This window comes from Thalia democratica, chromosome 1, assembly GCF_965202585.1.
Source record: "Thalia democratica chromosome 1, ktThaDemo2.hap1.1, whole genome shotgun sequence".
Taxonomy (NCBI): Eukaryota; Metazoa; Chordata; class Thaliacea; order Salpida; family Salpidae; genus Thalia; species Thalia democratica.
In genome coordinates this window covers 56,260,166-56,271,556 of record NC_139165.1, presented here as the reverse complement: position 1 = coordinate 56,271,556, position 11,391 = coordinate 56,260,166, and positions in this window count along the sequence as shown.

Genomic DNA, 11,391 nt, shown 5'->3' with positions numbered 1-11,391 from the left:
GTCTAAAATCCTGCAAAACTATTTACATAAGTAAAAACACATCTTATAAACAGTAAAACTTATTTTACAATATAAAACACCTAGAAGAACTTATTTTAAATTTTAAGCTGGTCTTTTAATCTTTTTTGTTCATCATAATAATGAAAAACAAATGGATTAAAGCTATTAGAATTAAATTGCTTCTATTGGTACTCCTTAAAACTAAACCATAAAAATAATAGGTAATACTATTTAAGCTTCATAACTAAATGTTTTATGTCATTATTTTAGATAGTAATTTAAAAAATTAATAAGAAAAAGGTCAAAAAACATCAAATAATCTACTGTGAAATTAAAAAGACTAATCAAATAGATTTAAAAAAAATTCTACACTATTTTTTCTAAAAGGTAGTTTTCACATAAAAAGTAGAGCTTACATTTGTAGTTTCAAAATTTCATTTCTATAAAAGCTTTTATGATAAAAAAATTATGAATAACTTTAAATTTAGTATGAAGAAAATTGATAGAAAGATACAGCTTAAAGTGCATTTTAAAATCAAAACTACTAAATATCAAAATGTTCTATTAAAAACAAAACTTCCAAGGTACGAGGTAAAAATTTAACTTAGTTTTAAACATCCAATTATTTTAAACATCTGAACGAAAATAGAGGTTTAATAAAAATACAATATGAATTTAAAAATATTTTAAAATGTTACATAAGCTTGGTTTATACAACTGATTTGTTTAAGCATTTCTAAAAAACTAGTCAATCAGAAATCAACAAGACAAATAAGTCTTAACAAAACCAACAATTCATAAGTTGAAACACTGAATAAAAAACTGTTTACTATTTATAAAATTTAAAAAAAAGTTTGTATACTAAGTTAGTAAAATTTTACATTTAATGTAAAAAATAGTTTAAATAGATTAAAACTAAATAAACTCTTAACTAATAAAAAATAAGTAGAAAAAACATCAGTATTAACATTGTAGATTGTAAAGTTGGCTTAAAACATAAAGAAACTCCAAAGCAATTAAAACAAATTGCTTTAAACAGTAACTGTTTTTTATTTTTAAGCCACTTAATTAATTTTTCTGTCTAAAAAATAACACCAAAATGTAAAAAAAACCATACAAGGAGGAATTTTTTATTGAAACAATTAATCTTTTAACATACATCACTTTAAAAAGTAACTGCTACAGTATATAATTTTTAAAATGTTTGATCTTTTAATAAACATGACTATAAATAATAACCAGAAATTTTATTTTTTTGTTCAAAACTAAATAAATTTAAAAGATCTAACAATACAAAAAAAAATTTTTTTGAACACACTTTAATTAAAAAAGAAGTAGTTTATATAATTACTTAAGTTGTTTTGAAACTATTAGTTCTATATTTTCAAAAAACACAAGAACAACATTTTGTGAACATTTAGAACACAACTAAATTTAATTAAGTGCAAAATTTGTTACATAAAACTGTTGGTAATAAAATAATAAATATGTACTGAACTAATTAAAAATTAAAAAATTAAAAAAAACATTTTTTTTAAGTTTACCTGAAAAAACATTTAGAACAAATTACTTCAAGTGGCCCTAGGAGTGAAGTATGTTATTTTTAATGTATTATAATTAAAATTGCAAACAATTAGGAAATGAAATACTTGGTATATAACAAAGATTTATATATTTATAGTTACAAAACATATACAAAACCAATTTCATTTTTTTTCTTCAAATAATTATCTAAATCATTTTATTGTCTATCATTGTAAATTTAGCATTTGTTAAATATTTTAAAAATTAAATGTGCTCTCAACTTTAAACAGCTATATTTCAAAATTTGTTAAATAATTTAAATAAACAACATATAATTTAGTTAAAATCTACAAAGTAAGATCAAGCTATACATTTTTTCAAAATTCTTTAGCATCTATTAAACTTCAATTCAACCGATACAGTATTCATGAAGTAATATTAAAGTTAACTAAAAATAAAAATTACAGTTCTTCTGATCAAAAAGTTGTATTACATGCCACAAAACAAGAGCAAATTATAACAGAAAATAAAGCATTTTGAGTATTTTCAATCTCTAATGTTTACTTAAACTTGGATTAGCATTCTAATAAAAATAAAAAAATTTATACAAAAGTTTTAAAATTTGTTGATTTTTTTTTGAATTTTAGTAAATTTATATTTAAGTTTAATTGATATATTTTATGTTTTTTTAATTGCAAAAAAAATTATTAAAAAAATTCAAGGTTTTTTGCTTAAGAACATATAAAAGGTTGTGTAAATTATTTAAAACTTTTAAAATATTACTACAAAAGCTTTGTTTTACATATGTTTGTATTTGAAACTTTTTACAGAGATTAGAATTTCAAAAACTTGTTTATCACTCAAAAATCAATATTTAAATATTTGAAAATCCATTGTAGTTAAACATAATATTATTATACATTTTAAAACGAAGAGTTAGAAAAACAATATAAATATTATGAAGTGGAAAATTGGAATCATACTTTTATTAAGTTGAAAAAAAAAAATTGAAAGATAAAAAACTTTTTTTTAATTAACTTAAAGACCAAAGTATCTTTTTAATTAGGGAAGATGGTCTAAAAATAAATAAATAGATAAATTACAAACACTGATGAGTTATTTAGAATAAATGAAATATTAAAAAAAAAACTAACTTAAAGAGATGAGTGCTCCTGGGACAATTAAAATCCTACTTGTTTTACAACTTTGACAGGCACTATCAAATTGGAACAGTCTCTCGAAATCTTAACCAACTTTTTGCGATTGGCTTTACTAAAATCAGTGCTTCAAGTGATATGAATTCCTGTTAAGTCAAAAAAGTTTTTTTAAATAGGTTGAACTAGAACAAACACACTAATACTAAACAAAAAATATCATTCAAAGTAGAGAGCTATAAAATTTTTTCAAGTATAAAACATTAAAAATTAATCAATTTGTACAAATATTTTAATAAAAAAGTTAAATAAAAAATAAAAACAACTTTGATACAAATACAAAATACACTTATCAAACTTAATAGATTACTAGAAATAATTGGATGTTTACTGATAATACTTTTATCATGTTTATAAAATGTTCGAATAGAATTAGATTTAAATTGCTTTCATATGCAAAAAAAGTCGTGTAGTATATTATTCTTCAATATTAAACATTTTTATTAAATGAAAACTGTGGACTTTAACATACTTTGGAAGAAACAATCTCTCAGTAAAAAAAATTATAAAAGTATTGTTATATAAATATCTCACTAGTGGCCAGTTAATAAAATTAAATTATGTAAGCTTAAATGTAGCAAATTTTTACTTTTTAAATAAAGAAAAATAAGTTGAAAAAACCTAAAATTTATGTCAAAATTAAGGCCAACATCAACTGCTAAAAAATACCTTAGAAGCTTTTATATAAAAACTTTTTTTAGGTTTTTTGTTTTCTTTGGTTTAGTGTAAAAAAATGTCAGAATTCTTTGAAAAGTTGAAAAAAAGTGTATATTTTCTCAATTTAAAACTTATAATCTTTTGAAAATTTCATTGATGTATTTATGGTAATTACAAAGTATTTTTAAAAGAGAATAAGTATTTCAACTGCTTGGTGCTAAAATATCTTCATTTTTTATGTTTTAGCAAATATCATAAAAATTCTATATACAATTTTACAAAATAACACAATCATTAGGAAATTAACTAATTTTAGGTTTGTATAAGCAACATCCTGATGCCTATTAGCACTTTTTTTCTTGAAAAAATATCAAATAAAAAAAATTAAGTTAAAAATTTTAAGTTTAATAAACTTATTGTAATTTCCAATACTATTTCAACAAAGTTTAAGAAAAATGCTAAAAAAGTTTCTCTAAATTAGTCTTACAGAATTTTTTCTCTAACATTCTGCAAGAAAATTTTATCAAAACTATGAAGAATTCGGAGTAGTTTTCAAACTGTATAGTCAAAAAATAGTTGGATTTAAACTTACATAACTTCTTAAATACTTCAAGCAGAAAAACAACAAAACCAATTTTAAAACAAAGAAATCAAACTATGTTTAACACTTTGTACAATTTTTTTTCAGCAAAATTATTTTATTATAACCAATGGCCGCTTTAATCAGTTTTCAGCTTACTGTGTTCAGGTAAAGTTTATACAAAATGATAATATATTAGAAAACAAGCATGCATAATCTAGTCCATTTATGAAAAAAATAATAAAAAAACCTGTTACTGAAGTTTTAATCATGAATATCTATAAAAACTAACTGCTAATAGTAGATCAGTATGAAAATTAACTTAGTTATTTTTAAAATAAAACAGTGCTAATAAAATTGTAATAAAAGTATTAAGGGCATAGGGGAATTAAACACTTTTTCACATTTTGATCTTATTTTATTGAGTTTTTAAGCTATATAATGGTTTTTACTGATTTTAATAATAAAAAACAATTTTTGAGATATATCAGGTCAAAGTGGGAGGCAACAATAGGTTCCTTTTGGGAGGGGCAAACTAAAACAGCAAAAAAAGACTACTTCACTAAAAATCTATATTCTCTTACGTTTTTTGAGATAAATACCTTAAACTTTCAGGATATGTTGTTTAAAGTACTTTAAAACTTTGTCAGAAAGAATGTTTTTAAAATTAAAAAAATAAAATTATAAAAAAATAAACAAAAAACAAACAGTTTTTTTTTTTGTTTTTTTGTCACAAATTATTTATTTTTATTTGTTTAAATTCTCTTCTTACACAATTTTTTAAAAATTGCAAGGAGCATATTCTGAAAGTTTGTGGCATTTATCTCTAAAAACGTAGAAGAAGATAGATTTTTAGTGAAGTAGTATTTTTTTGCTGTTTTAGTTTTCCCCTCCCAAAAGGAACCTATTGTTGTCGTCCAATTTGACCTTCTATATCTCAAAAAGTAATTTGATTTTTTTTAAGTTGTAAAAAGCAACTTGTAGCTTACTTAAAATTCAATATTATAAGACTAAATTGTAAAAATGGTGATCTACATCCCTAAGCCCTTAACATGTCTTTAATTGTTATTTAAAATTTTTGGTAGGATGATTAGTTAAAACTAACTTTTTTCAAATGTTGGCTAGTATTAGCATGGTACTTAAGACTTGAGCATTTCGCTTGTAATCTCTTCTTACAATATCTACATCTTACGTGGTATGAACTAGAAACATCAGGCATAATCCAGTCTATTAGTGAAATCATATTCTGTATTTAATAGATAAGTCTTATTTATGTAAAGCAATAATCAACTACTTTACCTTTAAACTCAGGAACAGATTTCCATTTAGAAGTGTATTTTTGTTTATTCTTCCTAGTAGGTGCTTCAATTTCGACTGTTATCATTTTTAACCAGCTGTGACAAATAAATGTTTTAGTGCTTTATATTAAATAGGCTGTTATAAAGTTAACTATCATAAAATAACAAATAATATTTTTTTAGTATTTTGGATTAAATAAATCTTGGGAACCATAATTGTACATATTTTTTACTAATATTGTTACTTCTTTTAAATTAATCAATTTAAAGTTCTTGACTTAAATGCCTATTTCAATATTTTGTTTTTAATTTTATTTTACTTCCATTTATTTGTTCAAAATTTTTTTTCAGATTTGTTAACAACAACTGAGGATCTCCTATATGCAAATATAGGAGTAAAACATTGTTTTGTTAGTAATAAGGTATTAAAATAAATATTAAATATTTTTTTTTACTTAATACTTAATAAAAATTCATTAGTTAGTTAGATAGATGTTTTTCCTACTTTTTAAACAATTTACAAATGTATACTTTGCTTTTAACTATTCTAATTACTAAGTTGAAGTAGTTATAATTTAGCTGAGTTAATAATAATCAGAATTGCAACTCTTTGAGGCAAAATAGTCAGACTGTGTTACCTGAGACTAGTTAGAGTTTATAATAAAATAGAAACAAAACGTTTTTGTTAGCAAATTTTCGAATAAAAATAATACTAATTAAGTTTAAATACAAAAAGATACCTAAATAATTACAGAAGAACTTTAAAAATCAATATTTGTAAGAAATAAGAAATAATTAAGGCATAAAAACTGGTATGAGATACTTAAAAATCAACACTAGCATGAGATTTCAAAAAAAGTTCATACTAGCCTAAGAGTGCCACACGCAGTATGTATCTAAAACTTTTTTAAACTGAATATATCTTAAAAGTTAATTGAAACTGTTTTTGGTTGTATAAAAAATCTTACTATAGACTTTATGGATGATACTATAAAAAAACTAATCTACTGATGTGAAATTTCTACATGATACAAACAAATTTTAAAACTGAAACATTAATTTTTAGCACAATCATTTTATCTAAAATCCACCACAAAAATTAATGTACATTATATTGACTATTTGAATGCTTTAAAATGCATAATTTTATTTTTTGCTCATATATTGTAGGATATGGGAAATGTGAGCTAAAAACTTTTTTAATGAAGCAAATCCATCAAATTTTTTTAATGAATATTTTATTAAAACTGTTCTTAATGATTCCTTTATGTAACAATTAGATAATTAAGATCAATTATTTAACTACCATTTTAATATACTTATTACACAAAACTTTTTTAGGATTATTTTACATAATACTTTGTTAATTTTTTTCAGTGAATAAAAGACATTGTTTAGATTTTGATTTAAACACAGCTGTTTTTAGAAAAATTTGTACACTTCTAAACTTAAGCTATAAAATCATAACTTCTAGAATTCTTGAAAAACATGATTTATCAAAACTAAAATTGAAACAAAAATATTTATCAAATAACAGAAGAACTTATTTAAGAAAGCAAAGAAGAGCTAAATAGAGTAGATTAAGTGTTAAAAATTAAAAAGAAAACATTATATAACTGTTAAGTTCTAAAATAATACTTAAAATGTTTTTTACTAGTCTAAAGTCATTTAGCTAATTCTTGAATAATTAATAAGTATACAGTTAAAATATTTAGTTGTTACAAAAGGAGAGTCTTTAAAGAAATTTTAATAAGAGTTAGCTTATAAAACTGGACTAACTTAATAACACATGTTAACCAATTTTATTATTTTAATGGTTAACACAGTTATGCACATTTGTAGGCTACTTTGTATATGGCTAAAAGAGTCCTAGACTTTAAAAATGCGTGGCATTATTAAATTAAATTTTGCAGATAGGTTGTTTTAAGAAATCTTATTTACCCATTTCATTAATACTCAATCTGTTGTTTTTTTTTTGAGTAAATTGTGACCAGCAAAAATGTGCAAAAATTAAGTCAAAGAGACATTTCTAAAAATTAAAAAAAAAAAATTAAACTTTATTTTAATTATAAACTTATGTTTGAATAAATAGTAATTTGAAATTTAATCAAGTCATTTAAAAATTCATTATAACATTCAAATATATAAAATATATTACAAAAATTAAAATAAAAAGAACACTTTTTGATAAAAATCTTTAAGTATTTTAAGACTTTAATCACAATTTTTTTTTTCTAGGATATTTTAATTTTTTATGGTAGACAACCATCAGATTTACTTCACCCTCTATTTTGCTTCTTAACATTAAATTGAACACTTTGTAAATTGAAAAAATTGTATTTTCAGTGTAATTAAGGATTTGGCAATGTTTATAAACAACTTACTAAGCTTAGAATTTTGCTGAAAGTATTTCGTCTTATTTTTGTTAAACAATATAAAAAAGTTTAAATAAGTTTAAATTACATTTAAATACATTATTTAATTTTCTACCTGAAAAAATGAAAAATATATATAACTAATTGAAATTTTAAAACATACTAAAAATTGGCTTTTTAATATTTATGATTTTTTTTATAAAGTTATGAGCATGAGCATTTTTTAAATACTTCCAAATTTAATTTATTTGAAGAGCAGTTTTCCTTTAGAACTTTTTATAATGTTTTAACTTGTCACAGTATAATTTTTTTATTTTAAACCTTACAACTTGTAGTTACAAGCATTGTTACTACAGTTTATAAACTTTGATAAATTATTTTTCAAAATGTTTTGTACAACGGGATTCCCCTTTACGTTTACGTGACGCCCCTTAAGGCCGTTCTGCTATAAAAATCAAAATTTAGGTTAAAAGAGGTTTATGCTAAGCTAACAGCTATTGTGGAAAATAGCTCATTTTTTAACAAATTTTCCGCGTTTCAGCTACATTTGGCTTCTATACGGTATAGCTGAGTGACCGAAAGGTTATTTAATACACCAGGACCTTTAACTATAATTTTTAAGCCTTGATTTTTTTTATGGTGTTTAAAATTTTTTGTTGATTAATTGTTGTATTTTTACGTTAAAACAGTTTTATTAAATTTGATAGGCAGCCCTATAAGATTTTTTTATTGGTTTTAGTCAATATCTTATTCTGTATAAAAGCAAAAGTAAACAGGTAATTTATATTATATAAAGCTAATTTAGATTTAATAAAAAAAAATATCTTAAGCGTCGTTTTCTAAAAATTACTTTCAGTTTAATAGATTTTTCGCTTAAATGTTTTATGTTATGTATAGTTTATATGAGTTTAGCAAATGTTAAAAAAATTAAAATTAATAAATAAGGTAAATAAGCGTAAAAGAACATTAATAAAGTAAATTAAATAACAATAATAAATTCTTAGTTTTTTTTCTCTAAAATCGAACAGAGTAAAAAGTACATAATTTTTAGAGGGACTGCTTCAAAAGTGTCAAACCCCTATTAGATAAAATATTGTTGTTAAAAGCAAGACAATAGAATGTTTATGTAAAAATACTTTCTAAGTTATAAACTCAAGCAAATTAACAAGTGTAAAGTTTTGATTTTTTTTATTAATGACAAAAGTTGCTCTCACTCTTTACGTTAAAAAGTATTAACCAATATTTGTTAAAAAAAAATTTTGATAACTCAAAAACAATATTTTACCGTGTGTTTTTTGAAACTTTGGTAATAAAAATGATAAATAAAAGATATGGTTTATAAAAAGTTTTTACAAAAATTTTAGTTTAAAGTTAAATTTACACAAAACAAAATGATGACAAAAGCAAATAATTCTATCAAAAATTAAATTTTGACCCAATTTCAAGATAGAATATACAACAGCTGTTCAGTGAACAGAACTACTTATTTTTGAAATTTTAGCAACTCTTCGAAGTAGAAAAAAAAGTTTTTTTGAAAACTATTATATATAATTTTAATATTTTAGTATAAATAAAAAAATTAAGAAAAATTGTATGGATGTTTGAGATATTGACTATAATTAGGGTTGGTCATACAGCTTTTCAAAGTACAAAAGTTTTTATTTATAAAAGACTAAACAGAAAGTTTCTAATGATAATTAGAGTTTTTTTTATAAAATATTTATCATAAATTCACATCATTTAAAAATTGTTGAATACTGAAGTTAAGATTTTTGTAAATAATAGACTATAAACAATATACTGTAACTAAAATGGTTTTAATATGTTAAAAAGCCAAATACATCAAGTTGTTCAGTAGGAGTTTTAGGGATAATAATAAAAAAAAAAAATAAACTAAAATTATTTTGTAAATTCTATGTATACTGGATTGCCACAAACTTAGGCTAGCAAAAAAATAAAGTTCTAGTTTACTCAGATTGTTTAAATTCTTTGCAAACTTATTGTTTTATTTATTAATGTGTTGGCCATGAGTTTTGATTTTTCAAGATTTAACTTAGAGACTTATTAAAATTGTCATTAGGTTCCATGTGCCAACAGGCCACATATTCTTTTTAATTAAAAAAACATCATGGTGTCAAATTTTCAACAAAAAACATTTTCTGGGAACTCAAGCTAGATTGGATATTTTTCCAAAATCTGAGTATAATTTTTATTTATTTATATTCTATAATTACAGGGTTCTCAAATAACCTGGAATCCTTGAAAAACATGGAAACACCAGGTGTTTGACATTTTAGGCTAAAAAACCTGTAAATTTGAAAAAATTTCAAAGAAAACCAGGAAAAACCTTGAATTTAAAACAATTTTTACATAATAAGTAGAAACATTTTGATTTGACACAAAAAATCTTTCATATAGATAAATTTTTTTTGTCATCATCAAAGATTTGTTTTATTAAAAAAATATATTTAAAGTGTATATAAAGCTTTACAGTATCTTTTCAATGTTTTTATACTATTCAACACAGTTTTTTACCTTACAATAAACTTTAAACTAAAAATAGACCCAAAAATGTGTACTTTTAAAACCTGGAGGAAAATTTGAAAACCTGGAAAAAATTAGCCAAACATATTTGGCAAGTCCTTTTGTTATTATTCTAGTGTTTTTATGTATTTAGTTTTGATAACCAGATTATTCTTTTCAGTTTTTCTGTTTTATTACAAACTCAGACAAATTTTACATAAATTAGGCTGGCTTCTTTGCTACAAAGAGTGGCAACCTTTGCTCACTTTAAAAAATGCATACCATTATATCTTCAAATGTTTATACTTTAAACTTTGTTTAGTGTCAATAAATAGGAAAGTTCTATGAAATTAAATTAAAATTAATCTTGAATCATTATATTATATCTTCAAATGGATATACTTTAAATTTTCCTGGTTGTCAATAGTTAGTAAAATTCCATGAGAATAGTTTTCAAATAATCCTAATTTGGCATTAGCTGAGAAACTCCTTAAAATCATAAGTTATAAAGACTCTTCTCAATTTTTTTTTTTCATCTGCAATATTTATACAGTGTTTATACATAGAATAAATGATTTGAAGGTAGTCTGCCTTTTTTATATTAGAAGTTGGACAGCTTTCAATAATGTCATTTACATGTAATACAATGTAACAAACTATAGAAAAAAGCTGTTTCAACTCTTTTAAAAAACAAAAAACAACAGATTCAGAGATCTTTCGTTTAAACAAAAGATCACTGAGTCTGTTGTTTTTGTTTTTTAAAAGATAAAACAGTTGAAGACAGCTTTTTTCTATAGTTTTTTTATACAAACTTTATTACATGTAAATCATAAATAAACTGATTAAAAATGTTCTAAAGTTATTTATTGTTCAGTATAAATAAGTAAATGATTATCAACCTGTAAAAACTAAACAAATTTTATAATTTTTATTACTTTTAATTTTAGTATTCTTTAGAATTTAATTTAGAATACTAGCATATAATGCATTGATAGGGGTTTTATAAGTTGATGTAAAAAGTGGGTTTAAACACAAGTTTTAGAATTATCTAATATCACTAATTTTTATCAACAATACAACCTTTACTTGACTAGTACATAAAATATACATACTGGTACATAATAGGGTTGCCATGCACTCATTTCCCAACTCATGCTAATTTAAAATTCTACAAAAATTCCACCTAGTTTGATTATTTTTTCGGTTTATTTTAAAAATCT